Source organism: Eurytemora carolleeae, unplaced genomic scaffold (genome assembly GCF_000591075.1).
Source record: "Eurytemora carolleeae unplaced genomic scaffold, Eaff_2.0 scaffold172, whole genome shotgun sequence".
Classification (NCBI taxonomy): Eukaryota; Metazoa; Arthropoda; class Copepoda; order Calanoida; family Temoridae; genus Eurytemora; species Eurytemora carolleeae.
The window spans coordinates 389,560-399,334 of record NW_019396204.1 but is presented as its reverse complement, the minus strand read 5'-3'; the positions used below and the strand labels follow the sequence as shown (position 1 = coordinate 399,334).

Here is a 9,775-nt window from a genome sequence, read left to right as displayed (position 1 = left end):
CTGATGCCCGACCGAGAGAAAGAGATCACTCCTACCTAAGCCTTCGGCTTGAGAAGATATAGTCTGTCGTGCGTCCTGAATTTTATTATCTATATATTTTACATGCAGATTGATAAAATGATTGGTATGAAAGTTCTGTATCATGAGCTCATCATCTAAGTAAGCTGGAGGTCTCCTGGGAAATGAGCTATCATATTAATTGTTAATTTTAAAAGTATTTATTAGTAAATTTATTAGAAAATTAAATTTGGTTCGGCACAGGACTATATTATAGTAAAGAAAATATCGATGTGAGATATTTTCTTAGGTTACACGGTTAACCTTTTATTTTGTATGTATCTGGACCCTGTCGCTCCGGGAGTAGCGAAATAGATAACCAACAGGGTCTGAATTTGGTATTACCATCACTGAGAAGATCAAGCTTTCATCACCGAGAAACTGAAACTTTCCATCACAAAGATCTGGTTTTCATCACGAAGATCTGGTTTTCATCACGAAGATCTGGTTTCCATCACAAAGATCTGGTTGTCATCACGCAGATCTGGTTTTCATCACGAAGATCTGGTTTCCATCAAGAAGATCTGGTTTTCATCACAAAGATCTGGTTTCCATCACGAAGATCTGGTTGTCATCACGGCGTAGCAGATAAAGTTTCCATCACGAGGTCACATTAAAGTTTCTGTTTTTTTGATTCCAACAACCTTAAAGTCACTGGATTCCATCAGTCATCAGAAGACCTCAGTTCCAATAACCATTACGAGATTTGGAATCCCGGAATCAACACGATATTTACGCTACCGAGCGTACGTCCGTTCGTCCGTCTAATATTCGTATCGTAAACAACTGTTCCAGAAGTTAATCCTGCAGAGAAGCACTGTTCCAGATTCTTGAAAAAACTGTTCCAGAAGATATCCCGAAGTAAGGTTACTGTTACAGCCTACCCAGAAGTACATTTTTGTTCCAGAAGAAACTATTGCAGACTAAGAAGAAGTACATTGCAAAAGTACTGTTCCAGAAGTAACTGTTCGGGAATACAGAAATAACGTTAACGATAAATTACGTACCGTACCGATTACTAACACCGCATACCGTATGCAAAACGTATATTGTTCATAATATAATTACTGTAGTTGCCGTTAACAGCATATAACTATAGAACCCGAGATACTGTTCCAGAGACAAAAACAGCTTGCTACAAGAGTTCCTGTTCCAGAGACAAAAACAGTTTGTTCCAGAAGTTACTGTTCGAGAGACAAATAGCCAACTTGTTCCAATGTTCCAGAAGTAGAACCAACAGAGGGTTCCTGAAACTGAGATACTATACTCCAGAAACCGGAACACATATATTATGAACAACGATAAAGTTTAATTGACTAACACCTATTTTATAACTCCGCATTAACAAATGCAAACCTATTAGCTCCGCATGAAATGCACCCAATTAAATCCGTCTTTAAAACATAAATATCTAGCATAATTTTGAGCAACTGGAAATTTCAAACTTTTATTACTTAAACTGCACAAATTTGATACTTTTGCTCGGGAAGGTTGCCTAATTCTATATGATATATCCTAGACCGATATCTACTTTAAAACAAAAGGCTGTCTGAATTACTTAAAAGCTGATTTTCTGTAAAAAATCTAAAATTTCAAGTTCAAGTTGAAAAGCGGTTTTTGAGAAAATACAGATAAAATTTTAGATTGTGTCTTAAGATTTATATAGAGAAACTAGGATTGTTAGCTGAAAAAGAATACAAACTTTGAATTTAGATATACTGTTATTTTAATACAAAATTTTGAGAATTAAGCCCATACAATAAGTCTTGAGAGAAAAAGGCATTAAACGAAGGTCATTAAAAATACAGGCTTTTGAAAACAAATATTCTTCTATTTAAATTCAAAGTCTATTTTATTTGCAAAAAATCTGAAGTTTACAGTCTCATTTTTACATCTTTTCCGTATTGATCAAAAACGATACACGCTTTTGAATCCGGATATTCTGTATTTTAACTGAAAACTTATTTTCTACAGAAAATCTGATATTTGAAAAATTAAGTTTTGCATATTTTCTATAGTCAAAAAGAGATAAAGCTTTTGAATCTAGATATTTTGACACTTAAAAACCTATTTTTGAGGAAAATCTGAAATTATTTAATTTTGTTTTGAGCGTAAGGGATACAAGTTTTTTTAACCCAGATATTCTGATATTTATGATCAAAAATCTAACTTACAGAAAAAACTCCAGACTCACTTTGAATCTTTTTCTATTGGTTCAAGAAAATACAAGCTTTTTGATAAAATTCATTTGACCTTTAATTAGAAAACGCCTGTATACTGGAATCATTTCTTTGTAAAATCCTAAAATTTAAATTAACATTTTACATTTTTTTCTTTCCTTGAAATATTCGGAAAGTCAGATGCCGATCTAAATCGTAATTTTTATTAATTTGGTTTTGGAGTCTAAAATATTTGATAACTAGATACCTGGATTGAGAACAAAGTCTACATTCTTTGAATATTTCTTATTACTTTGGAAAAAGCTAAATATCTATAAGGCCAACTTGAAAATTTTGAAAATATATCAGAAATAACAAGAAAATCTGGATTGAAAACAAAATTTAAATTCTTTGAATTTTTTTATTTGAGAAAATAAAATTGAAAAAGGCAAACCTCTCAATTTTAATTGAAATTTTGATATTATCAATTTTGAAAATATCAGCGAGAAAAAGAATCCGGTTTGATAACAAAGTCTAAATTCTTTACCACTCCAATAATTTTTATCTCTACGGAATTTTTTAAAATTGTCCTTTAATTGAATTTTGGCTGATAATTTCCCAATCTTTATACAATATATTTGATTTAAAGATTTTCATTAGCTAAAAATAGATAAGACGACATTTTATAGAGGTTTTGAAATTAATGGTTAACACCATTATTTTAAAAGAGAAAATTTTCAATCTTGAAGATTAAATTTATTTATTATCATTGATAAATCAGACTGATAATTTAAAAAAAAATCTGATTTTGCATATTGACTGATTCTTTATAAGAATTTGAAAATATAAAAGGAAAAGGAATTGAGTCTTTGCCACAAACTCTGATTTTCTAATCACTATATCTTTGGAACCAAATGTTTCATACCTTAGATATTTCAAACTATGAATTCTGTTAGATCAAGTAATCTGAGTTTTAAATATCAAAGGTTTACAACATCGAATTCTAAAGATATTGTGTTTTAAATATTTGATTTTGTTCCAAAGACTCAATTCCTTTACAAGAATTCTTAATTTTTCTGAGACCTGAATTAAAATCTGAAATCTGCAACAAAATTTTATCTCCAAGCTTAATAAATAATATTACTATATTTAGCATAATATTCAAACTTGCAAACTTTGATATAAAATTTACTACAAAGTCAAGCAATACTTTCATGTTTTTCTGGACACTGATTGAAAACCAAGAACCACCTTTCAATATTCCATTTAAAAAAAAAATTAGAATAAATTTTGGTTGATCCATTTTTTGAAATAAGATACTAAGGACCATATGAAAATCTAAGATACTCCATGAAGTTTATTTCATTTGAATTCTGATGACACATTTATAATATTTTTATTCCCTGAAAACTAGGAATTGAGATCACATAGAATCTATTATTCATGTTGAAACATTTTACGTAATTTTGATTTTTGAGTCATTTCCTAAAACTATATTTTCATCCTCTGAAAAGACTATGCAAAGTGAAATTTTGAGATAGAAAAAACTATTTTTCAAAATATATACTGAGTACTTATATCTGGATACGTAATTTAAATAAACAGTGGATTAATTATTTTTACACTGAGATATTTAAAAAGTTAAAATTTAAACTTTAAAACCTAAATTCTTACGAAATTTAATCTTATAGTATCAAAATATAGTTAAAATTCTTCAAAAACAGTTGAGGACCTTTCTAAGAATTATTGGAATAAAAGCAAATTAATAGAAAACAGCTTTATTTGGCTAAATCCAGAAATCAATAAAATCATATTAGGACACCCAGTGTCTGGGTCACCCTGTAAAATACATTTAATGATCTAAATAAATACAAATTGAGAAAAATTTAAATCTGAGATGATATCATAATCTAAACACATATGGGCCTGTGCAAATTATTTTGCAAATCCGTCTAGCCTGAACCGGATTAGTGCAAATTCAATGTGGAAATTTTTATAAAATTATATAAAAATGACATCATAATCTTGACATATATGGCAAATAATATTTGCGAAGTCTGAAAAACTTGCTGAGCTGGTGCACAATACATTGCCCTCATGCAAACCTAAACATTAAACATAAATATTTTCATAAAACTTGCTGAGCTGGTGCACAATACATTGCCCTCATGCAAACTTAAACATTATACATGAATAAACAATTTATAAATTCTGTTTGGAGAAAAATAAAAATACAAAAACATTACAGATTATTTATCGAGTGTGTGAAGTAAGAAGGGAGAGATATATCTGATAAAATATATTTAATATAAATAACCCTAAGTAATATTTGTTACAGAGGAAATGACCTGTAGCAGAATGGATTATTGGACATCATTGTTAATGGATTTATGGAGAACATACATTAATCGAGGTACAATACATTGAATAAAATAATTCTATTCTAACCAGGTGGAATGACTGGTAGCAGTATGGATTAATGGACTTATAGTTAATGGATATATGGAGAACATAAATTAATCAAGGTAACACTACATTGAATAAAATAATTCTAAACCAGGTGGAATGTCTGGTAGCAGTATGGATTAATGGACTTATGGTTAATGGATTTATGGAGAACATAAATTAACCAAGGTAAAATTAATTGGATTGAATTAAATAATATACCGCATTAATTATATATTGAAAATACAGACAAAAAGAAAACTTTTGTTGATTACTTTTAATCCTTGATCTAAATATTGTGTCACTTATTATCCAAACTGTGTAAGACCACAAGAATACAAGAATACAAGAATACAAGAATACAAGAATATAAGAATACAAGAATACATGAATACAAGAGTACAAGAATACAAGAAATCAAGAATAGAAAATTACAAGAAAACAAGAAAAACAAGATTTCAAGACCACAAGAATACAAGAATACAAGAATATAAGAATACAAGAATACAAGACTACAAAATTACAAGAATACAAAATTCCAAGAATACAAGAATACAAGAATACAAGAATACAAGAATACAAGAATACTAGAATACAAGAAAACAAGATTATGTAAAACCTAAGACTTCTTTAGTTAGGAAACCTCAAAAAATGAAAAGATACAAAATCAAAATCTCAATTTAGAATGTGTGGATTTCTACAAAAATCTTAAGGATCAACACAAACTTCTAATTCAGCCTGTCAAATCTGAATAAGAAAACTTCATCTAAAGGTATAACTACAAAATAAACCTTCAACAATAAATTGAAATAGAACTAAATCTCTATCTAGACTGTGTGGATAGAACTCAAGCTAAAGGAACCTGGTAAATCTTCTAAAACTAGAATCTCTTGAAACCTTCAAGGATATCAGAAGTTCAACTGAACATCAAAGGTACAATTAAAAACACATTGCAAAGAATAAAATTTAGATTAATTATAAATCGTTCAGGAGTCTGAGGATTACTGAATACAAAGAGAACTGAGCGGGTTTAAGCTAATAAACCTCCCAGCTCAGAGAATACCTGGATAAAAGAGCGGGTTTTCAAGCTAAGAAAACCTCCTAGCTGATGGAAGGAGAGAGCGGGTCTTAAACCTTAATAAGACGTCCTAGCTCAACTCTTCACCCAGCTAAATATTAAAAGGTAGAAATCTTGACAAAATATTTCTGAATTCTCTTTAAATTACAAAACCTCAAAGAAACAAACTGTCCATTTAGAAGTTGAGTGGTTTACTACACCTGGAGACATTACTGCACAAGCTCTGGGGAAAAAGCAGAGCAACTACAGGTTACCTGAGAACATTAGAATTTCAAGATCAGCTGTTTAAAGTTGAAATAAAACCTGCTCTAATCTTGTTTCTATACAGGGTAACGTAACCAGACAAGATTACCTCTTACATAAAAATATCTGTATTTAAGAAAATAAAACTTTCCTATTTACTTTTGTTGTTTTAATTTATTATTTATGAATAACCTCAATTATTCTTGAAGAATTATAATTAATTTGGATACATTGTATAAATTTCAAATTTGATTCTGAGGTTTAGGTTTATAAGATACTAGCCTTAGAGGGCGCTTCGCGGATTTTCACAAAAAATTTAGTGGATTTTCAAAATTTTCAAAAATTTAATGAAGATCGAATTTTGATGGAGACACATATTTGAAATTTTGATCATTCATAAACCTTCCCTGTGGTCACGTGATGTCCCAACAAAAATTTGGGACCGATCGGTTCAGCCGTTTTGACGTTTATTTGATACAAACAAACAAACACCCAGACACGCCAAATTTATATATAGATTTACAGATAGATTGTTTATATTCCTTCCTTATAATATTAATCTCAAAATTGGATAACATCCATTATCTTTGAAACATTACAGTAATTCCAGTTTATGGTTTGAGTATTAATTTTACAAAGGAATTGAGTTTTTGCCACAAACTCTGATTTTCTAAATTCAATATCGTTGCAACCCAATGTCGTGGACCTTTAATATTTCAAACTTTGAATTCTGTTAGATCAAATAATGTAAGTTTGAAATATCAAAGGTTTACATCATAAGGTTGCAAAGATGTAGGTTTTACTAAAACTGAATGTGTTTGGCAAAGACTCAAAATCTTAAAATATCCCCTGTTATAATTATCTTAACTTAGACTGCCTCTAAATCTCAATTTATCTCACAATTTAATCCATATTTGTTGACTTTAAAAGTCACTATAATAAAATAAAAGAGATCTAAATGGATATTTATAACATTTATTTAATAAAAAGAAAGTTTTGAAATATTTGCATTTAAAGCGGAGTTAAAATTGGTTGATTTAGAAATTAACAAAGGAATTAATGATGGATATTTGATGGCGCTTCATGGAAGTGTTGTAGAGCTTCAAGTTGGTGGAGCAGATCTGGGAACTGGGACGACAGGGCTTATCAATGGAACTAAGGCAATGCAACTCGAGATAGCGGAAACTTCGGTCAGAGCCGTGCACAAGTTTCCTAAGTAAGCTTCTCAAGAAGTTAATAGGGAGATCAGAGGTATAAGCACGCCTGCTGTTAGTTCAGGATCTGCATCATCAGCCTGAAGGAGTCATGGGGGGTGATGTAGAGCTTCATGTTTGTAAGGCAGATCAACAGGTGCGTTGCGCTGAGTATCTGCATCATCATCATGAAGGAGCCAGGGTTGAGATGGAGTTGTGAATGTCTTGAGTGTTTATAGCTGACTGACTGAATACCGGGAGCTGGGATGAACGGGGATTTGACATGTGTGGTGTGCTTGCTTCATTGCGGAAATGGATCCTGTGTACACACACATCTAGAGAATTAACAGAGGCATTTGAGTCGGTACAATCGACTTCCTTATATTTCGAATTTTTTTTTAACAATATTATTTATTTGTTTATTTTTTATCTTTTTAGATTTTTTATAAGTAGTTTTCAATTTTCTGTTTTTGTAAATTAAGTATCCAAAAAAATTTCTTTGTTACATCAAATCTTCACTTTGTAGAGATCGTCAAGGAATATTGAGAATAGGGTTGTGGTTTTCAACAAGTGACCTGGAAATGAAAGTTAAGTTTAACTTTGCAGCTCAGTTATTTCAAACTATGAATTCTGATGGATCAAATAATCTAAGTTTGAAATATCAAAGGATTACATTATCTGGTTGTAGAGATATAGGATTAGAAAATTTGAGTTTGTGGCAAAGACTCAATTCCTTTGGACTAATAACGTTATGTTCAAGAAAGAAATTTGGATAAGCTGAAGAAATAAGATCTTAGAAAAGGATCTAAAAAACTGAAGAAAAAATTGATTAACATTGATCTTTTTCTCAAAAAGTACATAATTGTAATTATTGTAAAATACATTTTGACTGTGTATATGTCATGTATATATATATAAACTTTAATGTTCCATCTATATGTTTGATAAATGAATGATAATATATTTGCTTTAAATGCAAGATGATGAATACATGAATGATAATTCAAAATCTCAATTATTTTTGAGACAGTTTCTAGTTTGAAGTGTCGCACCGCCTTGAGATTTGATTTTACCACTCTAACATACTTGTTCTTTTCCGTAGCCCTTTGCATGTACATTTTAACGCTATAACTTGTTGTTAGCTCATGGTTCTTAAGAAGTAATAGGCAAAATTCTGATAATTTTTGCCTTGAGTTTAAAAAAAAATAATTGGCAAAAACTAATGAAGTCTTGGTTTTCTGCAATTAAGAACATAACTTAAATAAACCAGAAAAACAGATACTAAACCTATAGAGAACTGAATATATGGGACCGAATATTTAGAACATATACCTGGGTGTAGTTCTAAAGATTTATCCGATTCTATTCTTCATCTTCATCTAGTACATCATATAAAGTAAAAAAATATTAAGTAATTCATATACTGACATTTTAAGATTAAATAAAATGCATATCTCCATCAGAAAAAGTTATAACAAAATGGAATAAAGTGTTTACTTTTAAGCAAATTTAAAGCCCGAATGAATAGCTAAAATTTTGTTAAAATTTCGGAAGACGACAATTGTTAAAATAGTTATAACTTTTTAGAAGACCACTGACAATAACAATGCCGGAAGACGACATTTAGCATTTTGTTTTCTTAAAAAAGAACACAGTTGTTTTGTATTGTGGAAATATAAATAAGTGTCATAATACTAAATTAAAGTAAACGTTGATTCACTGATTGGTTGTTAGAGAGTGAATCTTAATTTAAAAAGAAAAACTTTGAATATAAAATACGTCATCTCCGGATTCTAAAAGTATTCCTTAAATATGTTTAAAATAAGTCTATTTGATTGGTTGATAACTGATAAGTCTATTTGATTGGTTGATAACTAATAAGTCTATTTGATTGGTTGATAACTGATAAGTCTATTTGATTGGTTGATAACTGATAAGACAGCCGAGACAGCCTTACTCCTGTGATAATGATTTTCGCAAATCTTTCTTTTCATTCTGCAGAAAGGGGGGGGGGGCGCGCCCACACGGCCTAACTCGACATGGTGCTAGGGGGGGAGCGCGCCCGGCCGCCCCCTCCCTATAGTTGCACCTCTGCCAATTGTAATCAAAAATATTTTTTTTTCAAAAATACTTTCAAATTATTTCAATTACTATTTCTTGAAAGGCAATACACAAGATATATATTGTGTTAAAATATATAAGAGTGACAGGGCAAAAAAGAGGTTGGCAAGGGCGTATACAGAAATAAATCTAGGGGGGGGTTGTATACGCCCTTGGGTTGGGTTAATGGTTATGCTGGAATTAAAAAGAAAAGAAAGAAGAAAATGGGTTAAAAGGAAATAAACCCAGTATTCTCAATAATTTGCCCCTCTCCCCCCTGTTTCTCAAAAAGAGGCACATTATCTGCATGAGACAAAAGAATCGATGAATTGAAAAAATTAAAAGAAAAAAGTGGAATGAAATGAAGAAGAAAGGAAAATGAAAGCAAGAAATTTGTTTTTACCCATTTATATCGAACTTTTTTAACTGATCTTTTTTCTTCAAAGAAAAATAGAGAATTTATAGACTTTATTGACAAGTTTCGTTAATGTTATATATAT

The 9,775-nt window shown here is 30.4% G+C and overlaps 2 long non-coding RNA genes across 3 annotated transcripts; one reads left to right on the top strand and one right to left on the bottom strand.

The window, feature by feature from the left end:
• Positions 1 to 3,978: 3,978 nt before the first annotated feature.
• On the bottom strand, positions 3,979 to 5,812 carry LOC111698053 (uncharacterized). The gene is made up of 2 exons (XR_002764462.1): positions 5,725 to 5,812; positions 3,979 to 4,321 (listed from the first exon to the last, which is right to left on the bottom strand). It is a non-coding gene; the product is annotated as an uncharacterized LOC111698053 (long non-coding RNA).
• Positions 4,536 to 6,140, top strand: LOC111698052 (uncharacterized). Of its 2 annotated transcripts, XR_002764461.1 has the most exons (6): positions 4,536 to 4,629; positions 4,777 to 4,850; positions 5,346 to 5,433; positions 5,493 to 5,594; positions 5,652 to 5,844; positions 5,919 to 6,140. It is a non-coding gene; the product is annotated as an uncharacterized LOC111698052 (long non-coding RNA). The 2 variants fall into 2 exon arrangements; XR_002764460.1 differs by having other exon boundaries at positions 4,539 to 4,850.
• The last annotated feature ends 3,635 nt before the right edge of the window (positions 6,141 to 9,775 follow it).